The sequence below is a fragment of the Ictidomys tridecemlineatus genome, chromosome 13, assembly GCF_052094955.1.
Source record: "Ictidomys tridecemlineatus isolate mIctTri1 chromosome 13, mIctTri1.hap1, whole genome shotgun sequence".
In the NCBI taxonomy this organism is placed as follows: Eukaryota; Metazoa; Chordata; class Mammalia; order Rodentia; family Sciuridae; genus Ictidomys; species Ictidomys tridecemlineatus.
The window spans coordinates 99618215-99640592 of NC_135489.1; positions in this window are offsets into that span (position 1 = coordinate 99618215).

Genomic DNA, 22378 nt, shown 5'->3' on the forward strand with positions numbered 1-22378 from the left:
CTCAAAACAGCCTCCCCTCTTCTGTCTTAAAGCACTCCAATTCTGGTAGCTTCTTTTTAAAGCCATGTGCAACTGCGACCATGGAAGGGCTCCACGGTCCCCTCCTCCACACACAGCCCGAACCCCCACTCCAGACGCTGGAAATCCAGCAGGAGCAGACGCTGCACACCCCACCACAGCGGGGCACCTTTCCAGCTCTGCGTACACCAGACGGGGTTCTCCCACCGCCTCAGGTCCTACAGAGGGGTGTTCTCTGTGAGACCCCCGAGTCCCTACAGTGCGCTCGGGAGCCCGCAGCATCAGCAAGGGGCATCTTCTGACAAGATCTGCAAAGCAGCAGTGGAGGTGAGCAGAGCAGGAGAGAAGAACTGCAGATGGGTCACCTCGGCTGCTGAGGGGCACAGAGCCCACCAGCCTGGAGAGCCTCGTTCTCAGGGAACACCACCTCTGCACGACCCCCTCCCCTGCCCCCTCCCAAAGCATCCACTTCTTTTTTTATGGGGGGGGTGAACTCAGGGGCACTCAACCATGGAGCCCCATCCCCAGCCCTGGCTTCTGCTGAGGCTGGCTTTGAACACGTGATCCTCCCGCCTCGGCCTCCTGACCCCCTGGGATTACAGGCCTGTGCCACCGCCCCTGGCCCAAAGCATCCACTCCTTCACACCACGGGGACAAGGCTTGTCCAGGCTCCCTGTTTTCCATGTATTTTCACCTCCTACAAAGGTAGAACCCTTTGGAAATGGAATGGACTAGAAGGAAGTTAGGTCATGAGGGGCAGGTCCTTGAAGGGAAGATTGGCAGCCAGCCCCTCCTCTTGCTCTCTTCTGGGCCCACATGAGGTGAGCAGGCCTCCGGCACCTTGGCTCCTGCCATGATGCACTGTGCCACCACAGGCCCAAGTCAACGGCACCAAGCCACCGCGGATGGAGTCCTCTGAAACCAGGAGCCAAAGTCAGCCTTTGCTCCCTTAAATCGGATTGTCTGAGCTCCTTCATGGCAGTGACTGATAGCTCACCAATGCAGCCGCTCTGTAGCCCCTGGTCATATGCAGACCTCTGCACCTGTCACCCGTGTCCACCGCCCCCCTGCCGCCCACACAGCTGCCTGAGGAAGCCACTCTGCTGCGTTTCACTGTGGCCCTGCTTTGTGTGCCCACGCATCTCACAAACACCGACTTCTGTCCAGTCACAACCATGACCCTTAACCTTGGCCAGACTTTGAAACTGTCTGAGGGCACCTTAAAAATGCACCATGAAATCAGAGCGGGAGGGAACTCGGTCCTGCCCCCGAGACTTTGTAAAGCCGCCTGAAGGAGGACTGCAGGCACCAGGCTGGGGCCACATGGGGGCCTGAAAGGGGAACACCAGAGTCTTTGGTTCTCTCCCACCTGCTGTCCATCAGGGCCGCTGCTCTGGTCAAAATAAGAAAAAGAAACGCCATGAGCCCCGGTGTCCTGGCCCCGGTGGCCTGACCAGCCAGGTAAGGCAGCCAGATACCCGACACGTGGGGACGTGGGGACGTGGGGACGTGAGGACATGAGGACCGACCGACCGGCTCCAGTCTCAGCCAGGCACCAGGTGAGGGAGGACACCTTCAAAGGCACCAGCCACCCACCCACGGTGTTCAATACTGCAGTGTCCTGACTGCAGGGATGGAAACGTCGGGCACTTTTGTTTGCCACCTTGGTCATCAGTGTAGGGCATATTTGTCTGTGGAAGAGAGAAATCGCGATGAATTAAGATGATTAGATTTGAGAATCATCAGAGTAGAAATAATGAGATCACTTTTTCAAGGAAAACGTTTAAACAGTCGATGTCAGATTTTTAAAACATTTACACACACACACACACACACACACACACACACACACACACGCGCGTGCCTGTTATTAAATCTTTCCCTAAGAATTTCTGTTCTGATCTGTTCCCTGATCTTAAAAGCAAAAAGCCATGTAATGAAATCACGTCACATCCACTATGACTAAACCAAAAATCATAACGACGAATGAAAATCACCAAACAGAATAAGCTGAAACCTAAGTGTTTAAGAGGGTAAGGGGGAAACCTCCCTATATCACCCCTCCACTCTTTGCATTTTATGAACAGTATCCAGAGCCAAGCGATCTTACGGCGCCCGGGGAAGGGGCCAATCAATTAAAGGGTCAGCTGTTACACTCAGAACTATCTCATAAATGTTTCATTTCCCGGTTGTCCCATTTTCAAGATGTTTAAAGTGTTTTAAAAGGAGATGAAAAATTCCAACTGTGTGTGCACGCACACACACACACACACACACACAAATGTCTTAAGTTCTGGGGTTCTTAGATCAATGTACACACATTTGGCATGTAGAAAAAAATATATATATATTTCTGAGTCACTGCTGTAGGTTCAATTTCTTTTCCCCACACCCTTCATTTTAACTACAAGGCAGAAGTAGAAGAATAAGAGACGTTGATTAAAGGGCCACGTGCTCACACATTCTAAATGGAACACATAAAAGCAAAAAATTCCCAAATTATAGTTCTCACTGTCAAATTGCCACTTTAAATACATATTTGGGGGGAAAAAAAAAAACAGAAATACCCAGAGTCCCTCTAGCCTCACAAAAATGGTTTCATTTTTTGTACGTTGACGTCCAGCTTTTACTGCCTGGTCCAGGAGTTTATTTTGGGATTTAAAGTTTATTAGGCAGTTAAAATCATCTGGGCATACCTGACGTGTACAACGCTCCCTTTGGATCCTGCAGGACCTAGCCATGCCACTCAGAGACCATCTGGGGACAGAGCAAGCCACCCACAGCACCAGGTGGGTTTGAGGCTCAATAACTCTGAGGACACAGAGGGGCAGGCTCAGGGCCCAGTTCTGGACTGCCACCCTCAGGCTGCAGCCCCGCATGCCCACCTGGAGGCTCCGGAGGTGGGGAACTGAGCGGGGAAGTGCCTCCGCCCACCTGGGAAAGCACCTTTGTGCCTTCAGGAAGCACAAGAGAAATCCCAGACCCCGAGGAAACACATCCAAACCAGGGGCTTCCTGCCTTAGGACCCCACGGTGGGCTCCCCCACGGGCCTGGCAGACTGATTTTCCCAGCAGGGACCTGGACTGAGGTCAGACCCTGCACAGGAGGGCCGCCAGTGGGGGTGACCCCGCTCCAGTCACAAAATGTGATCTCTCCCATTAGGGCCTTTTAGAAGAGCACAACGGCCGTTGTGCGTCTCAGATTCGACCTCGGCAGGTGTCAGGAGTCTGGTGAAACCCAGCCGTCGTAAAAGCCGGGCTCCCAGAATGGGCTTTACCTGACAGGGCGCAGAGAACACGAAAATCGTGGCCCACGCAGCGCGGGGGTCTACTTCAGCCGAAAGTAAAGAGGTTTCTCTGTGAACCCTCAAGGAAAACGGGATGCACTTCAGTCGGGAAGAGAAGAGAGAACCTGATAACCGGACCCTGGGCCAAGAAGCAAAGGACATCAACACACAGAGGCGCAAGGCCCGCGGCGGTACACGGGTGCAGATGTGGCCGGCAGTGCAGATGTGGAGTGAAGGCACCTTGGCAACGGACTCGCTCCTTACAGGACGCAGGGCTCCTGACAGAGCAGAGCAACACCGTGTGACAACGGGCCGTCAGGATGGACTGCACTCTTCTCCATACTCCTGAGTGGTCCAGTGGTCGCGGGGAGACAAGGTGGCGGGCATGGCGGAGGGAGCATGAGCAGCCCTGGGCTCACTTTCTTCATCCAAACCCGCCTCCGGTCCCCCCAGCCGACCAGTGTGGTGTGTGTGTGTGTTGTTTGAGGTGCAGTCTATGTGTGTGTTGTGTGTAGTCTTCACATGTGTCGGCGTGTGTGAATGTGTGTATTGTGTATGTGTGATGAGCACACACTGCATGCTGAGTGTGTACATGTGCTGTGAGTGGGGTGCAGGTATGTGTGTCTGTACGTGTGCGATACACGTGTATGGCATGTGGATGTACAACACGAGGGTGTGTGACTGTGGCATGGGAGGGTGTGGTATCTGGCTGGTGTGCATGGTGTGTGTGAGTGGGCAGTACGTGTGTGTCTGTCTTGCAGGGTCAGGGCATGCTGAGGGTCGGGGGCCAGCTGTCAGGTTTTGAGGCCTGCAGACTCCTTGGAGATGAAGACATGGTCAGTCCAGTTTCCCGCTCTCGGCTACCTTTCACTCCAGGCGCCAACACGGAATGGGGGAAACCTCCTCCCTGTTCACAAGCACATTTCTTTCAATTGCTCACAAAGAGCCTTTGGTGATCTGGCCACCTCCACACCGGTGCTGCCCAAAGGCCCCTGGGCATCGTGCGATGGTGCCGACCTCTCCCCCCACACAGCAGCTCTTCTCAGGAACAACGTCACCCTGACAAGGCCAGGTCCACCGAGACGTGTGATGCTTTGCAGGGTCCTTGAGGAGGCGACGTGGCCGGTAGCGGGAGGAGATGGTAATAAAGTAATGGAGCTGGCAGGAGAGGCCTCCGGCAATCAGAGAGGATGTGGGCAAACACCCCACTGCCCAGGGCTGTGCACGCGCGACCTCATGAAAACGCCACAGCGACCCAGGGTAGCATGATCACATTCCTCCTCCTCCTTCTAGCCTCCTTTTATGAATGAGGAGAGCCAGAGTCCTCGGCCCCCTGAAAGCCCAGGGCTGTGGAGTGGCAGACCCAGGACAAGGACCAAGGCTGGCTGCATACTCCAGAGTCGAGGACCTCCCCAAACCGTCCCCAGGTCCCTGACGCCGAGGGAACAGCTGGCGGTTTCCTTCCAGCTTTGGCGACAGCCGACTCCCCTCCTGAGACCTGGGGCCACCCAGAGGCCAGGTCCCAGTGGCTGGACGGGTCCCAGAGGTGGTCAACCCCATGCCCTGGCCCTCGAACAGCACCTGCCCTTGACTCTTCATGGTCGACGCTTGCCGCACACGCCATGAAAGAGATGAGAAGCAACGTGCAACGTGGCTGCTCTCCCGCCCAAGCCTCTCTCCGAGCTCCACTAAAACAGGAAGAACCGTCGAGGGAGAGAGGGTTCGCGTGGGCAGGGGAGCAGGGTCAGAGCTGCAGGGAGCAGCAGGGGACACTCGGAGGATCTGGTTGTCCAGAGGAGGAGAGGGTGGCGGGGGCCCGTGAAGGGCTGGGCAGCCGGGGAAGACCTCACCGTGGGCCCAGGAACCTCACGTGGCTCCTGCAGAGAGCTCCAAATACACACAGGTCCCATCCAGGGGCACCAAGGTCAATGGAGCTGGGCCAGCGCCCCTACCCTCTCTCTGGAACAGGTACACAAGCCTGTCAAAGGCCCCGAAGGGCCACCTAAGACAGTCCGTTCTGTCCTGGACTCACTTTCCCAGAAGCTCAGCAGCCAGTCCCAGACCCACCCCCGCTCCGTGGAAGGCCACTCAGGCACCTGTGAGGTGAGCTGCCACAGCACGTCACAAGCCCACGTTCTGGCGCTCTGGACCATCAGCCTGCGCGCTCCACTCTGCTTTGGCTCCCCTTTGAGGGAGGCGAGTTTCCGAAGTGTCTTCAGGTTGACTCTGCTTCCTGAGACGTGCACAGCAGCTTTTCTAAGAGCCTTCACTGAACCCCAACCAACGCTGCGGCCCGGGCTGCAGGCCCAGGCTGCCTGCACATCCCACCTCCGATGGCCACTTCCCTGCAGAGCAGGGCCTTTCAACAGCCACTCTCCGGCACTAAAAACTCTCCTTCTTAAGCGTTTTTCATCCCTGCAGCGGGGCGGGTGAAGGGGAGCTGCACGTTCCAGCAAGCTGCCCGGAGCCAGGGCATAAATCAGAGGGTCTGAGTGTTTCGGGGCAGAGGAAATGGTTCTCCAGCTAGGTTCCCTACCGTTTCTTCAAGTGATTATTTTGATTTAAACCACTGCCTGGTGGGGAGACTGCTAGCTCCCAGCTCCAGTTCCTTTGTCCCGGGAGCCCAGAGCACAAAGGAGCACTGTGTGCTGGTTCCTGGGGGCCTCTTCCTGGCGCGGTAGGTGAGCTCTGAGCCTCGCTGCCCCACAGACGAGCTCCTGTTCCTGTCTGAGGAGCGGCCAGGCCCACAGACACCTCCCGCTTCTTGCCAGTCGCTGTCTTGCAGGCTGTTTGACTTGAGATCTCTGAGCTGTTTGCAAAACGGCAAGATGTCCTCGTGCCCAGAGAGAACACACAAGTTTGAAGGGGCACCACTCTGACCCAACATCCCCTGGCCCACATTCTCAGTTTTAAGATGAGGAGACTAAGTCTCAGTCCTTCCGAGAGAGAAAGTGGGCCACCAGCAGGGTCCGTGGCCACCCCTGGTGGGATATCGCCATCGTCCGAGGTTTTTTGCCAATAGAACCTAAGCGATCGGGAAGGCGGAAACAAAATCCAGAACCCGGGTGAATTCACTGGAGCAAAAGGGCTGCATCTGGGGATGATCTTCCATAACCTCAGCTGCACACAGAGTAAGAAGACTCGCCCTGGGGTCCCCCATGTTCCAGTGGGACAGGGCTGGGGAGGGGGAGGGGGAGGGTCATTCCTGAATTCTCCACACATGTGTCCTCATTTAAAGCAACCATCTCATGCTTTGCAAAATATTGCTAAATAAAGCAAAATGCATCCCTGACACGGTTCAGAACCATGAAGCCAATCAAATAGAGGGGAAGTTAGCAGGGACCTGCTGGGGTAGGGGCAGCTCCTAAGACTCTATCTTCCCAGCAGCTGAGCAACTGCCCCTTACCCCCAGGTGCTCAAGGCAGGAAGAGGAGGTTTCCTCAAGAAGGACCCGCTGTCCAGGGACACAAGAACCAAGGGGACCTCTGGACACACACCCTTCCCTGGGTCAGGTTTAAGCAGCCCACAGTCGGAGCCTGTCCTGGGAAAGCCAGGCTCTGACATTCCCGGGTGTCTTCCCTGGAGCTGGTTACAGCCAGGGCTACAAGGTCAGGCCTTCCCCCAAATCCCAGGCCCAGACAAATTCACTGGGTGACCCCCCAGGCCAGAAAATGTGCATGGAAGCATGTATCCCAGCAAACATCACCATGCAATCCTTACCCAAAACTCACCCACTCGGCTAACACGTGGGAACCACGCGGGGCCTCTCCAGGGGGTCCCCGACTGGTGCCCTTGGCATGCCCACCCCCTCACAGACACCCACTGCTCACACCAAGGCCCAGCTTACACTCAACCCCGCTGGGGGAGTGAATGCACTGACTTTCTCCCACCTTAGGTGTACATTGTGATGAGTTCTGACAAATGTCTACACCAAAGCGACCACTATCCCAGTCCCCCAACGAGCAGGGAGCAGAAGAAGCAACCACAGGGAGACAACATGGTCACGGTGTCGGGTGGCTGCTGGGACAAACAGGCTCCACAGGGACACCACTCCCCGGGATTCAGCCTGGCTGGGCTCTTACGATGACGACCCACTACTGTGATGGGGAGGGACAGTCCCAGTGCACAACTGCTGTTCTCCATCTGGACGACTTAGAGAAGTTAAGTCTCCATCAAAACTAAGCATGTTGGGCTGGAGATGTCACTCAGTGGTAGAGCTCTTGGCTAACATCTGTGAGGCCCTGGGTTCAATCCTTAGCAACCCAGGGGGAAAAAATAAAATAAAACAACCCACAGTGTTGCACAGTGAATTTTAGACTTTGGTGTGGATTAAATGGAGTCGTTCTTTCCCACCTCCAATGTGACGATATTTGAAGGCGTGGCCCATAAGGAGGTGATAAAGGTCAAATGTGACCCTGAGGAGGACTCAGATTCCGTAGGGCTGGCCCCTTGCTAAAGCGGGAAGAGTAGCAGAGTGCCCTGTCCTTGTGCCACTTGTGCCACGGGAGAATACGGAAAAGGCTGCCATGTGCCTGCCATGCAGGGAGAAAGCCCCACCAGACGCTGAAGCTGCCCACACCTTGACCTGGGACGTGCAGCATCCAGAACTGTGGGCCATGAACATCTGTCCTTTACGCCACCCCGTCTGTGGCACTTTATCATGGCAGCCCAAGCCGACCAGGACAGACAGACAGCGGAGAGCCAAGACCTTATGCCGTGGTCCCCAGACCTCCTCTGAACGCCAGGGGTCTGGAAATGACCCCCGGAAAGCCCAGAACTGGAGACCACATTTTAATTCACTGTTCTGATACCTTCTAAGGGCGATGGGATCGGAATCTCCGTGACCTTGGGAACAGAACTGCACCCCCAGAGTTAACTGTCGTCCATAATGATGAAAAGTGGCCTTCCGGCCCCAGGAGTGACCACAGGGCATGGTGTGACAACACCCCAGAGCAGAGCTGAGGACACAGCTCACGTGAGGCCCAAAGACACCAACAGCCTGGGGTGGAGCAGGGAGTGGGGAGGGCGGGGCACGAGTCAGGAAGGGGCCTGGGCTTCAGGTGGGCGGACCCCGTCCTCCCCCCAAAGCATGACTCAGCAGAGGAAGGACACGGGAGGCAGGTGTCGGCGTGTGCCAGCTCTACCAATGGCTGCAAGCTGGAAGAGTCACCACCAAGGCCCAGGCTCCACTCAGAACACCGTCCCTTCCTCCTGGACCTCTCATTGGGCCAGCGGTCACTCCAGTTTCACGCCTGTGATTAAGGCCCTAGGCCCAGCCATCATCCCCCCGACCTCCAGAGTTGGCCTCTGAACACAAGATCTGGCCAAGTCCCCGAACAGCCCCATGCACAATACACCAAAAATAGATTGATTGATTGATTGATTGAAAGGAAGGAAGTTTCACGTTAAGGCCACACAGAAGCACAAATACTGTCCTAGAAAGGGATCCCAAATGGGATCCCCCACTTCCCAGGTAGGGGGACCCAGGACACCAGGAGACAGCGCTCCGTCAGCTTCCACCAAACAACTTCAGCCTCTCGAGGTCGGTCTGCACAGACCAGCCTCAACCACGGGACCACGGCAGCTCTCCTCCCGGGGCTGTTTTTCTCATTTCCGGACTGAGCGTGCCAGGGCTTGGGGTGGGAGGCCTGGGCTGAGAACGCTCACCCAGCCCAGGCCAGCTGGGGCTGACGGCGAGCAGAGACACCCTTCCCATCCCCGTCCACTGCCACCGAATCTGACACTCCCCGGAGTGGAGCTCCCGCTCTGCTGGGCTGGACGGGAGCCTGTGCTCCATCTTGGAAGAATCACCCATGAACTCCCTCTCCAGGACCGAAGGGCGCAGGAGCCGCGGAGCTGAGCTCCCCAGCCAGCCGGCAGGCCTCCCCCGCCCTGCGCCATCCAACCCGCCCGAAATGGAAAACAGATGAGCCCGGGGAAGAAAAGAGTTATTTATATTGTGGAATCTTTCAGAGCAAGCAGAGTCTTGAAGAGGTTTATCACCTGGGGCAAAAGACTGATGATCCTTTGAGTCTTCTCTCACTCAAGGGACGGATGTGTTTTCTGGAAAAGGAAGACAAGCGCACACGTTGGCTGGACGCTATCTCTTGATTTCTATTCTAATAATAATGTATGCATGCCGGTTCCAACCAATCAAGCGCAAATGCTGCTCAATGAGCCAGCAAAGAACTTTCTTCCTGAGAACCCCCTGCAGGTCCAGATGGGGAGGGAAGCATTCACGGGAATGTACCTGGAGGCGGGAGATTACAAGGAAACTCTGCTGACTTTCCAGAAATAAGGGATCAGGGCCGTGGACCTGGATATGCAGGCAACAGGCTTCTCCTGGGTGCCATTCGCTTTTTAACTATCCGGCTGAAGATTTATTTATTTTTTTAATGACAACTGGACATAAGCCTTCGGTTGATAATACTGTGCTGGACTCAGACTGACCTAGAGCTGGGGACATCTTTATCATGATGTCCAGAAAGAAACGCTCTGCAGTATTTTGTGTTCAAAGCAACTACAAGTTTTTCTTTTCTAGGAAAATCAGAATTCTTAACCCTAGATCCGCGAGTCTGCAGGGCCATGGCGGCCACCCTCCACATGCGTCAGATCAGATGACTGGCACTTCAGTTCCTGCACATTCGAACCCGTGTCAGCTGCCAGTCACCTTGGCCGGCCATCCCATGGGGGCCTCTAGGACTCACACTTGGCTCTTCCTTGTGTCAGATCCTGTGTGTTTACGTATGTTTTCACGCATATTTTCACAAGCACATTCTTATGAATATTCACATTTCCCCGTATTAACCTTAATTCTCTAACCCTCACCCTAGCTCGGTACAAAATGTGTACTTTCCGTCCCTCTGCATCTAAAACGAGTGTGACTTACATCCATGTACACGAATATGAATTCTGAGGTGTGTTTTGACATTTATTTTCTATTTTTAATGTTAACTTGCATACATATTACCATAGATCCTATAGAGGATTCACACATGCGTCCCCATATTCACAAAATCTATACTCACAGGACTGTGTCAGATCCTGTAGGATCATATATATTCTCACGCAGATTTTCAAAAATGCATCCTTATGCATACTCATATTTCCCCATGTTAATCTTCATTGTCTAACCCCAAGCCTAGCTCTGGTGGGCTGAGACGTCAGCAGCATCTCAGGAAACGTCCCCATACACTCCTCTCCGCAGCTTGCTGTGTCTGCATGCCCAAGGCCACCCAAGGTCCACAGACGTCCCTACAGGGGGGCGGCGGAACCTTTAGGGGTGGGCCTGGGGGGAGTTCTTTACGTTCCCGGGTTGTGCCCTTGCAAGAGACTGTGGGGCTCAGCCTCCCAGAGTGGCCCTGTGCTTCCTGCCCCACGGCTTGCTCCACCTGGCGCTCCCACCATGATGTGCTCCCGTTGCCACAGGCTCAAAGCAACACGAGTGGAGCCTCCAGGACTTTAAGCAAATTAACCATCTCCTCCTCAGAATCCAATGATCCCAGGTATTTCATATGATAACAGGGAGCTGATTCATCCCTATCCCAACCCTGGCCACACGGGATTCCCATGCCCTCCTTGATTTTAACATGGACATGAATCCGGGGTTGGAAAAGGAGAAGAGGAGACCAAAGGGGCCCCGGAGGCAGAAAATAGAGGGTGGCAAAGAGAACAAGTCATCGGCTCCCTCCCGACTTGAGCCCCCGCCCAGGCTGCAGGGCTGGGTGCATATAAAAGGAGAGGCCCCAAAGCCAGGGTCGCTGAAGGAGCCGCACTTCCAGGAGAGCTCTACAGAAACCTTGACCTTCAAACAAGCTGCCTTTCTTTTTCGCACTTTGCTCTTTACTCTGTGAGCAAAACGTGAACGCGTCCCCTTCTTGGATCACATAGGTGGACAAAGCTGACACTCTCTGGACATTACCCCAACCTCCCTAAACATAACCAGTCAGGTCTCTGCCGTGTGCGCTTTCCACCTGGCCTACAGGAATAGGCGGTGTGGAGTGAGTCTTTTTCCCTAGATTGTATCACTGTATGTGGCTATTTTTGCCAGTGAATTTTTTCCTGAGCCGTAAACTTAGAGATCCTGAAGAGTTGTCTTCATTTTTTCTCATTGCCGTAGGATATTCCCTAGTACAAATGTAGCACACTTGGGAGCTTGTTTTTTTCCTTCATTGCCACATCAAGAACAGTAAACATTTGCCTAATGTTTCTTTTCCTCTCTCACAAATAGCACCTTCGTGAATATCTCTGAACAGGCTTCTATGGGCCCCAAATCAATATGCTGGAAGGAGTCTATGGGTGCACATGTCCATGACATCAAGAAATTTGTGCCCTCTAAAGTGGATGTGCCGGGGCTGGGGTGTGGCTCAAGCGGTAGCGCACTCGTCTGGCGTGTGTGCAGCCCGGATTCGATCCTCAGCACCACATACCAACAAAGATGCTGTGTCCGCTGAAAACTAAAAAAAAAAAAAATCTCTCTCTGTCTCTCTCTCCCTCTCTAATAAAATAAAGTGCATGTACCAACCTGTACTCCACGGTTGATGAAATGCCTATTTCCTCATACCCCCGCCTTACACTCGGCTGAGAACCATAAGTGCCCTTATGTTTCCTGAGATAGTTTGAGTGAGAGATAACAGTCTCCAAAATGCCCAGAACCTAAGAGCTTCTTGCCTTTAACACGGTTAAGGGCACTTTGCGGAGGTGGCCAGATCAAGGATTTGAACCGGGCAGAGGATGCTGTACTATCAGGGTGGCCCAGCACAACCACAGGGTCTCTGTAAGGAGGATGCAAGAACTAGCAAAAAAAAAGAAAAATCGATGTGACTCGGAGCAGAGGGCCTGGAATACGCTACCCTTTCTATTACACTTCTTGCCGCTCTACGTAAGAATGATTTTCAACCTCAACACCAGAAACAAACTCTCCCCTCTCTGTGTTTCTGGGGTCACTGGTATGAAGCACGTGTCTAACATGATCTTTTCCGCAAAGCATGCAGGCACGAGAATTCCAACACCAGTGATTAAACCTGCATTATCCACCCATCGTCAACTGAAAAGACACTTGTCATTTAATAAATCCCCACGCCCCGTGGGCTTCTTTGTGGGTGACCTAGTCCTTCTATTTGTCTAATTACTGCAACGCATTCTTGAGACTGGATGGAGCAGGGTTCTCATTGTGGTTGTTCCATTTGTTTCACCATAATTAATTTGGTTTTCCTTGCTCACTCTCAGTTCTATGGATTTTAGAAACAGCAAGCCCAACTCTATAACGGAACTTACACTGGGGTGCTAATGGCGGCATTAAATCCAGAGTGAACTTCAGGAGACCCATCTCTCTCGGACATGAGTCTCCCATCCAACAGTATCCTCTTCCTCTCCCGGTTCTCATCTGCTCTCAGAGAGTTTGATGAAGTCTGCCAGATCGCTCCTGGGTGTCTGATCCAAATGGCCTTGCTGCTCTTGTGAACAGGACTCCCCCGTACCCCCATTACCTGTTCTCACAGTTTACTGCAGGTCTAAAAAAAATGCCATTCTTATTGTTTTTCCTCTAGTACTTTCATGGAGTTACCTAAATTTACTAAATGCTTTCTAATACATACACAACCTATTTTTGCCACTCAGTTTCTCAGTGGGCCCTGAATCCAGACAACTTGTGGCTCTCAGGTTTTCAGCTGAATCCCTGACATCCTGTACACAGACAGCGGAATGAACCACAACTGACAACAGTTTTATCATTGTGAAAAGGCGTGCTTGGGACTGGGGCGGGGCGGCTCAGTGACAGAGCACGTGCACTCGGCGAGGGAGAGACCCTGGGTTGAAACCCCTCCAACAGCAACAACAATAATAGTAGCGGTGGCCGCGGTGAAGCTAAAATTAAAAAATAAAAAGGAGTTTGTTTCACGTAGACGTTCTGACCTATCAGGTCAACTCACTAGGCTCTTGACAGCCCTGTGGTTTTCCTGTCCTAGTTTTATATCTCCCAACAGCAGCTATGACTGCTGTAAAGTAGCAAGTCTGTCCCTCATGGTACAGAGGAGGGTACATCCAAACTACGGTGCAGGAAGGTGGAGCTGCAGCTCCGTGGTGGGCACCTGCCCAGCCTGTGTGAAGCCCTGGGTTCAACCCCAGAACCGTAGAGACACGTCTGTATTACAGGAGGGCTTCCTGGAAGAGGCATGCAGTGCCCAATTTTACCTTTTCCCCAAAAGTGGGAAATATGAACCCATGTACATGTAGAAGACTGCGGTGCAGAGAGCAGGGTTCCAGATTAGAAAAATACATGCAAGAAGATTCAAGTCCCTAAGACACGGGGAACAAATGGGGTCCATGAAATAAATGGAGAGACCACCCTTTGAAAACAAGATCCTCCTGTCCACCCAGAAAGGGAGGACGAGGAAAGGGAGGAGGGCCAAGGAACCGAGAGTCTCCCCTCTGGGGAGAGTTCTGCCCTGCCCCTGGCGCAGGCCCGGCCACCCGTGGAGCACCCATCCCGCCTGCAGCTCAGCAGACCCCCGACACTGGCCACATGCTGCTGCCCTCCCCAGTTCCTGTGGCACGTCACCTCCACTGGGGAACTTGAGGAAGGCCAGCTGAGTGCAAGGACAAAGATAATGACCACGAGACCCAGCTGGGGCACTGACCCGGGGCTCCGGGGTCTGGCCACCTGCCGGGCAGGTTGAAGGTCCTGCATGTCCCAGGAGCTGGGGGGAGGGGGGTGGTGCCTGGGACGGAGCCTGGGTTCGGGGTGGCTGCACCCAGAGCTGCAGTCAAGTCTGACAGACCTTCCTGCTGCACCGGGCACCGGGCCCCTCTCCATCGGGCTCAGAGCTGGGCAAGGCACAAGGAGCAGGCTGCAGGGGTCACCCACGTAATGGGGCGATGCTGGGGGAGTGCTGCCCAAGAAAATGCCAAGAGACAAAATCTGAAAGAAGAGGAGTTGATCTTCTGTCACAGTTTGGATCTGGAATGGCCCCCAAAGGCCCCCAGGCTAAAGGCTTGGTCACCAGACCTTGGTGCTACTGGGAGGAGGTGGAACCTTCTGGAAGCTGAGCCTAATGGGACAAAGTGAGGCTATCAGCCCCCTGTTCTTCACCATTAAGAACTGAACATCTCCACCATACTCTCCCACCACTAGGTACTGCCAACTGACCACGGACTGAACCTTGAGCCCAGTTAAACCTTTCTTCCTCATAAACTGATTATCTTGGGTATTTTGTCACAGTAATGAAAAGTGACTAACACATCTTTATAAATATACCGATGACAGTAATAAAACCTTGCAAATTAAGCTACATGTCTGTCATGGGCTAAAATGTGTTTCCCCAAATTCATCTGTTGAAGTCCCAACCGTCAGGATCCTCAGAATGGGACTATATATGGGCAGTCTTTAAAGAGAAAATATGACGGAATGAGATCACGCGGATGAGCCTCCATCTGAGTCGGCCCGTATCCTGATAAGAAGAGGGACACAGGGAAAAGACAGCAGCAATAAGTGACAGAGGTCCCCCAAGAGAGTCAACCCTGGCGACCCCGAACCTCGAGCTTCCAGGCTCCACATTTTAAGCACCCCGTCAGGGGCACTTGGCTGTGGCAGCCCAGAACGCTAAGCCGATACCCTGTTCTGAGGTGGCATTTCCTGAAACAGTGGGAATTCCCCACGGTGATCGATGCTCCCACGTTCCAGTGCTGTATGTGCAAGCTCCCACGGTCACCACGGGAGTCCCACAATGTCACCTTTAGCATTTACAACAGAGGGACAAGTTCCACCAACCTCAGCTGCACCGCACGCCCCACACTGTGCTACTGGTAAGGGACCCCGACCTTGGGCCTCCGGGACCCGTGGTCACTCCCGCCCCTGAGCTGTCCCTGCCGTCAGGGGACCGGCACACTGAGGTGCACTGAGGCAGAAGGAGAGGAGACCACACCCTGGATCCACCGTGTGACTCCACGGGAGCCTGGTTCCACGGGACACCCTCCCTCCCTTCCTCCCTCCTTCCCTCCCTTCCGGCTTCTCGGCCTCCCCTCCGCCCCTGACTCTGAAAATCGAATCTCCCCCCTTTTTAATTTTTCTGATACGAGGGACTGAACCCAGGGGTGCCCTACCACGGAGCCCCAGCCCCAGCCCTTTTTTATTTTTTACTTTGGGACAGGATCTCACTGAGCCTCCAGGTGGCTGGGATGACAGGCACACGCCACTTGTCCAGCTTCACCTTTCTTTCTGCAGAGCCCACCCCGAGGCCCACTTGACAGGGGGCCTCCTGACCGCTGGGCGGAGGCAGGACCCCACAGCCTTGCCCCATGGAGGATGGGAGGCACCCAGGCCGCTCAGCTCGCGCCTGCGGCAGGAGACAGGCAGGCACCAGGGGCAGGGCCTGGCCAAGCCGTCCCCACGCCCTCGGGGGCAGATGCGGACCCAGGCTGGAGGGGGACGAGCCCAGGCCGTGCCACCCTCCTGCCACCCTCCTCCCGGGAGCTTACTTCCCTGCCGGCCACGGCTCCCGGCAGATCCGTCTCCCGGGAGGGGCCGCCAGCAACAGGCGGCCCTTGTTCCCTGCAGGTCCAACAATCTGGTTCTCATTGAGTGGAGTTCTCAGTGCTTTCCCACCACATTTTTCTTTAATTATGATGAAAGAGAGTAACTTAATCAAGCATAAATCCTGCAGAAACGAGCAGGAGGAAATAAGGGGTTAACGTGCAGAAGGGGGGAGCCTGGAAACTTCGCCCACGGTCCCCCGGATTTAGGAGGGAGCCTGCGTGCGGCCGCCAAACCCAGCAAATAAAAGTGAAGGCTGGTTCCCACCCAGAATCCGGTCCTAGTCCCCAGGAGGGAAGAAGAAACAGAGGTCAGGCTGGACCTGATGCCCTGAGGCACCTGGAACAAAGGCCTCAGTTCATCAAGCCTTGGACCTGGGCTCCCCTGCCCCACAGGAGGGCCGGCCAGGGGATGGGTGCGACCCTTGGCAACTCACCTGGGCGGTGAAAAGGGCTGGGGACAGGTGCACACGTGTGGACACAGGTATGCACACATGCAGCCATGCACATGTTCAGACATACATGTGCACATGCCTGCACACGTATGCGCGCACCCCACGGGGCAGTGGGGCTCCGGGTGCCATTTGCCTAGAAGCCAAAGCAGCAGCGCCCAGGAAGTCCTTAGGAAGGCAGTGTCTCGGGCCAACACCACCCTGGGGGTCGGGGTGAGCTGGGGACCTGTCCTTGGACCATCCAGGCTCAAGTTTAGGAGCTGCTGCTTCCTGCGGTCTGTGTCTTCTATACACAGAGGAAAAACTGTTTATTCAAAAAGTAAGACCTCGACGGGGTCACTTCATTTCAAGAGACCTTTTGTGCGCTCACTGGAGCTCACAGGAAGTGACAAAAACGAGAAGGTTTCGGTGGCAGAGAACACCGGTGCCCCGCTCACCTAATCTCCATACAACGACCCTGTCTCATGAGAAACCTGGAGCACAGAAAGGTTAAGTAGTTTGCCTCGGATCCCACAGCCAGTGGGGGACAGGCCCAGGAATCAGACTGGGCACGTGGCTCCATGGCACCTCTTCCATGGAAATGCCAGCATCACACAGGACTGCAGGCAGAGGTGACCAACAAAGAAGGACAAAGGACAGGCACTGGAAAAGCCCAGGGTGCTAGGGGCTCAGGAGTCAGCCGGCCTGGGTGTGAGGCCTGGCTGGTCCGGGCTTGGGAAGGCTGGTGGAGGGTATCCTGTGAAGGCCCAGGCAGGGGTGAGACTCAGGCCTGCCTAGAAAGTCTTCCTCCTGCACAGAGTCTACGGAAGGCCAGGGTCCCGCCTGGAGCCATCCAGACTGCGTTCGCAGATCACCCCTCCCTTGGATGCGAAGAGCCCGGGGTCTGGCCACATCAGGTGCACACCTCCCCCCGGCAAAGCCGTCACCAAGAGAGTCACCCCTAAAACACCCAGAGTCCCCGCCCACTCTGCGGGACAGAGGGCACACCTGACCCAGAAGGCCAGGACGAGGGTCCAGGGGACTCGGAAGCTCACTCTGGAAACTCGCGTGGGGCAGGGAGTCTCTATGGGCGGCGAGTGGAGACTGCAGCTGGGAGAGCTTGGAGAAGATGCAGGAAGGACTGGAACAAGATGAAGAAGGGCTCAGGTTCCGGCCGTCTCCACCGAGGACCAGCGGGAAAGTCACCAGCTGAAGAAGAATGTCACCAGCCGAGGAGAGAAGGGCGAGGAGTCCAGGTGACCCAGCGTGAAGGTGTGACAGGCCAGGGAGGGGACAGCCTTCTGCAGCGCTCAGACCCTGCCTGAGGGTGGAAGAAGGCAAAGCCACCGGGGGCCAGCTCCCGCTCTCGGGAGAACTAGCCAGGGAGGGAAGGTCAGTCCACCTGTGAACGCGTGGACAAACCAGTCAGCTGGGCTTCTGTACATCCGTGACATTAAGAAAACAACCCCACGGCGTCAAAAGGAATGAACTTCAGCCGGGCGTGGGGGCACACACCTGGCTCGGGAGCCTGAGGCAGGAGGATGGCAGGTTTGGAGCCAGCCTCAGCCACTGAGCCAGGTCCTAAGCAATTTAGCAAGACCCCGTCTCAAAATTTAAAAAAATGAAAAGAGCTGGAGATGTGGCTCAGTGGTTAAGCACCCTTGGGTTCAACCCCTGGTGCCAAATAAATAAATGGACAAATAAATGAACACATAAGTGCAATAAAAATTAATATACGCCATTCCTCCAGTACCCACAGCGAAGTGATCCTAGGACCCCCAGTGGGTACCAAACTGGGCCCCGTATACTTCAAATCACCTCCGGACGACTTATACGGGTTGATACAGTGTGAAAGCTCTATAAATAGCTGTTTCACTCTGTTGTTTAGGGAATGGTGATAAGGGAGAAAAACTCTGTACGTCTCTAGTACAGATGTCACTTCTTTTCTCAAATATTTTCAATGCAAAGTTGGATGAATCCACGGAGGTTAAAAACCGATGGGTACAGACAGCGGACTGCCCTTAGCGATAAAGTTAATCCTTCCAAAACTAAAAAACTCACACTCTGAAAACTAGAAAATGCTATTGAAAGAAACTAAGGAGAAAAGAACTAAATAAATGGGGAAAAAAAAAAAAAAAAGATTCTCTGCTGGTGGATTGGAAGATTTGATTTGTAAAGATGGCAATGCTCCTCGGATCTCTCCACAGATTCCTCCTAATGAATCCGAGTGGGTTTTTGTTCTTTGTTTGCAGATTGACAAGCCTTCTCCCAAAATCCATGTGGAAATGCAAGGGACACATAACAGATAAGTCGATCTTGAGAGGGGCTGGAGACACAGAACTCTGAAACGCTGGAAGAGTGTGGCTACAATCCAGGACAAGAAATGGGATTGAGGGTCCAGAAATAAACCCTCCCGTGAGATCCACCTGAATACTGTCAGGACAGGCCATCAGAGGGAAGAACAGCTTCCCAGCCACCGTCGCAGGAGTCCCCAGACAGTCACCTGCCAAAGACCCTTCCTCCCAAAGTCCACAGAAATTAACACGGAGACGACTCCATGGACATCGTCAAGACAGAGAAAAGACAAAGTGGGAGGATCACACACTGGACGAGGCACTTCCAGGTGACCCGTGTGGGCGAGGCTCTCACCCACCCGCGAGCGATGGCACCTGAAGGTGGCCCGGGGAGATGAGGAGGTGCAGAGGAAGCACCCTCACAGGAAGAGGGAGAGGGACCAGGGCTGGCTCGCTCTCGGGCACGTAGAAATATAAGGAAGACCGCCCTGGGCTGGCTGGCACCTTGATCCTGACTTTCAGCCACCAGAACTGTGATACATGGATCTCTGTTGTTTTACGCCCCTCCGTCTGCAGTACTTGGTGAAGATAGTCAAACGATCTACGGCCAAATGATAAAAAGACAGACGATGGCCCGAATGTGGTCCAAGGATCTAAACGGTCATTTCTCCCGCGAAGATACACAAATGGAGAACTGGACCTGCGGAGCTGCTCACCATCAGTAGCCACCCTGAAATGCAGATCAACACCAGGGCACCACTTCACACCGTCTAGGGTGGTCTCCTCGACACGTGGTAATACGCAGCGGAGAGGCCATCAAGGAACTCAAAGGCCCCCATGCACTGCTTGCGTTGGGAATACAAAAGGCGCCATAGAAATGGTCGAGCAACCCCAGACTGTTCAACAGAGTTAGCACGTGACCCAGTGACTTCAAGAAAATGCTCACAGAGGAAAAATAAAATAAATGAAAGAAAGGCATTGCTTCCACCTACGGCAGAAAAAAAATATTTTAGAATACACATATAAAGAAACTTAAACGGGAAATATATGTACATAAAACTACGGGCAGAATGCTTATGAGCCTGGTGACTCTGCTACCCGCAAAGTAGGCACAGCTGAAATGCGGACACGCTGATGGATCCACAGCTACTATGGAATACGACCCAGTCACAAAGAGGAATGAAGCAGTGACCTGGGTTGTGACACAGAGCAGCCCTAAAACATGATGTGCTACTTCAAGAAGCCAGTCACAAAAGATCCCATGTGGAATGATTCCACGCATAGGAAGTGCGCAGAACTGGCAAATCAAAGAGACGGAAAGGACGCTAGCGGCGCGTTAGGGCCAGGAGAGTGGGGGAAAGGGGTGATGAGTAATGGGGATAGAGTCTGTTTCTGGGGTGATGAAAATGTTCTAAAAATTGATTGCGGTGGTGACTGCACAGCTCTGAATACACTAAAAACCACAGGGTTGTCTACTTTAAATGGTGAACTGCATGCTGTTGTCAATTATGTCTCAAAGTGTAAAAATAAGAATGACTAATATGGAGACGCTGAAATGGGGAAGGAAGGAAGGAAGGGAAACTGGTTCGGGCACTATACAAACTAGAAATGAAAGCAAAGAAGCAGAAACAAGGCGAAAAACAAGCTGAGTACGGGAGCAGGCAGAGCTCAGCAGGTGTGTTAGTCAGCTGTCCATGACTGTGACAAAATACTTGAGATATCAGCTTAAAAGGAGGAAAGGTTGGTTTTGGCTCATGGTTTTAGAGGTTCCCGTCCATCATCATTTTCCCTGTGAATAGCATGGCCTGGAACACAGGCAGAGACCAGGGAAGAGGAGCCCTGTGGATGCACACGGGGAAGGTCCAGCCTTGTAATCAAGAACCCCGACTTCAATCATGACTCAGCCACATCATGGTTCTCTGCCAGAGTTTGCAGGAAACTGCCGCAGATCACAGAGAACAGAGGGCGCTTGCCCTGGTCTGCGACAATCACAGGGACCAAGGCGACCACAGGGAGCCAGACACCTGCCATAGCAGGCTCCTTGCTCGGCTTCTCCTTCCAAGCACAAGTCCCAAGAAATCCACTGCTTCCTGCGTTCCCGGGGTCCGGCCAAAGCAGAAGGGACGTCTCAGGGCGTGCTCGACTTAGACGACTTAACTTAAAAGATGATTCTCACCACAGCTGAGCCCAGGAGGAAAGGGAGAGGTGGACGTCTCTGGGAAACTCCAAGTGCACCCTGTGTTCCAGGACCGGGTATGTCTTCCTTCTGTCTGGCCCCAGGGAGGGGGAGTGGGAAGACAGAACTGTTCCCTTGAACCCATGGGCTTCTTCCAGCGGGAGAGTCCAAGGCCACCGCGCCCTCAGGCATTCAGGCCCTCTGCAAAAGCTTCTGGCTCTGCTCAGCAGCGAGAGACGAGTCCTCCTGATCCACCACGTCTCCCACACACTGACTGAGGCTAAGAGGTTCTTCAACACCGTTTTCAAATCCAGTCATCACGCTGCACCGCGATCGAGAGCTTGGAAGACCCCATGGCTCTCTCACAGGACAAGGACACACCCCATGAGGTCCTTGCTGACCCTAAGTTCATCAGTGGGCACGGAACTCAAGGAACCAAAGGCTCCCCGGTGAAAATGTGTTTGTGTTTTAGCTGAAAACCTGTGCGGTGGTTGGATAAGTGTCCCCCGAGGCCTGTGTGTTAAAAGACTGGTCCCAGTCCTGGCTGCTGTCGGGGAGCGTTTCCTCCCCACTCCCACCCCCACCGGCTCCTGTCATCACGTGCTGCCCCACCACGGGCCCCAAAAGCCCCAGGCCAACAGCCAGGGATCTCAAACCGTGAGCTCAGATAAACTTCTCCTAACAAGCAGACCAGCGGGGGCAGCTTACTTTGGAGGAGACAAACTAAGACGGAGAGAAGAATCACCTTATTTTGATAGTAAACAGTGGCGAGGGTGTGGAGAGAAAGGAACCCTTACACACTCTGGAGTTGAACGTGAACTAATATGGCAGTTATGGAAAAACAGCACGGAAGTTCTCCAGAAACACTAACAATGGGCTGCGACATGATCCAGCTCTCCCACGTCTGCGTATCCACCCAAAGGAAATGAAATCGGCACAACAAAGAGCCACCTGAACACCCGGTGTACTGCGACACTAGTCACAACAGCTAAGACAGGGACTCAGCCCAGGTGCCCACCGACGGATGAATGAATAAAGAAAAAGTGGGGTAGATACAATGGAGTACTGTTCAGCCCCAGCCACAAAGCCCTGCCATTAGCAGCAAATGGGCGGAACTGGAAGACAGGATGTTAAGTCAAATAAGCCAGACACAGAAAGACCAGCCCTGCATGCTCTCTCCCCTACCTGGAAGTTAAAATAAAAATGATGATTACTAAGGGCTGGGGAGGTGGGGAAAGGGAGGTTGGGTTTGATCAATACACACTAAGTGCATGTACAGAAGTACTCCACGGAACCCATTAATGCGTATGATCGGTGTTAATACAAATAGCCTAAAAGTCACTTCACTTTTAAGAGTATATCACTAGGTAAGTTTCTCAATCTAAGCATGAAAAAAAATCCCTTTTTGCAGAGTAATCCTTTGTCACTCCTTTAAAAAAAAAAATGAACAAGGGCATATAGCACCTCATTTTAAAAACTAAGGGCCCATAAGCATGCTGACTTTAAAGGAGCCATTGCTACAAGACTGGCCAAGTCATGCTCTGATGTCTGCCTGTGAGAACGAAGGTGTGGACTGTGGGAAACTCAGCAGCTTCCTGAAGTTCTCATGGCCGCGGCTGCAATGTCTCCCGGGAGCCCAGGTGTT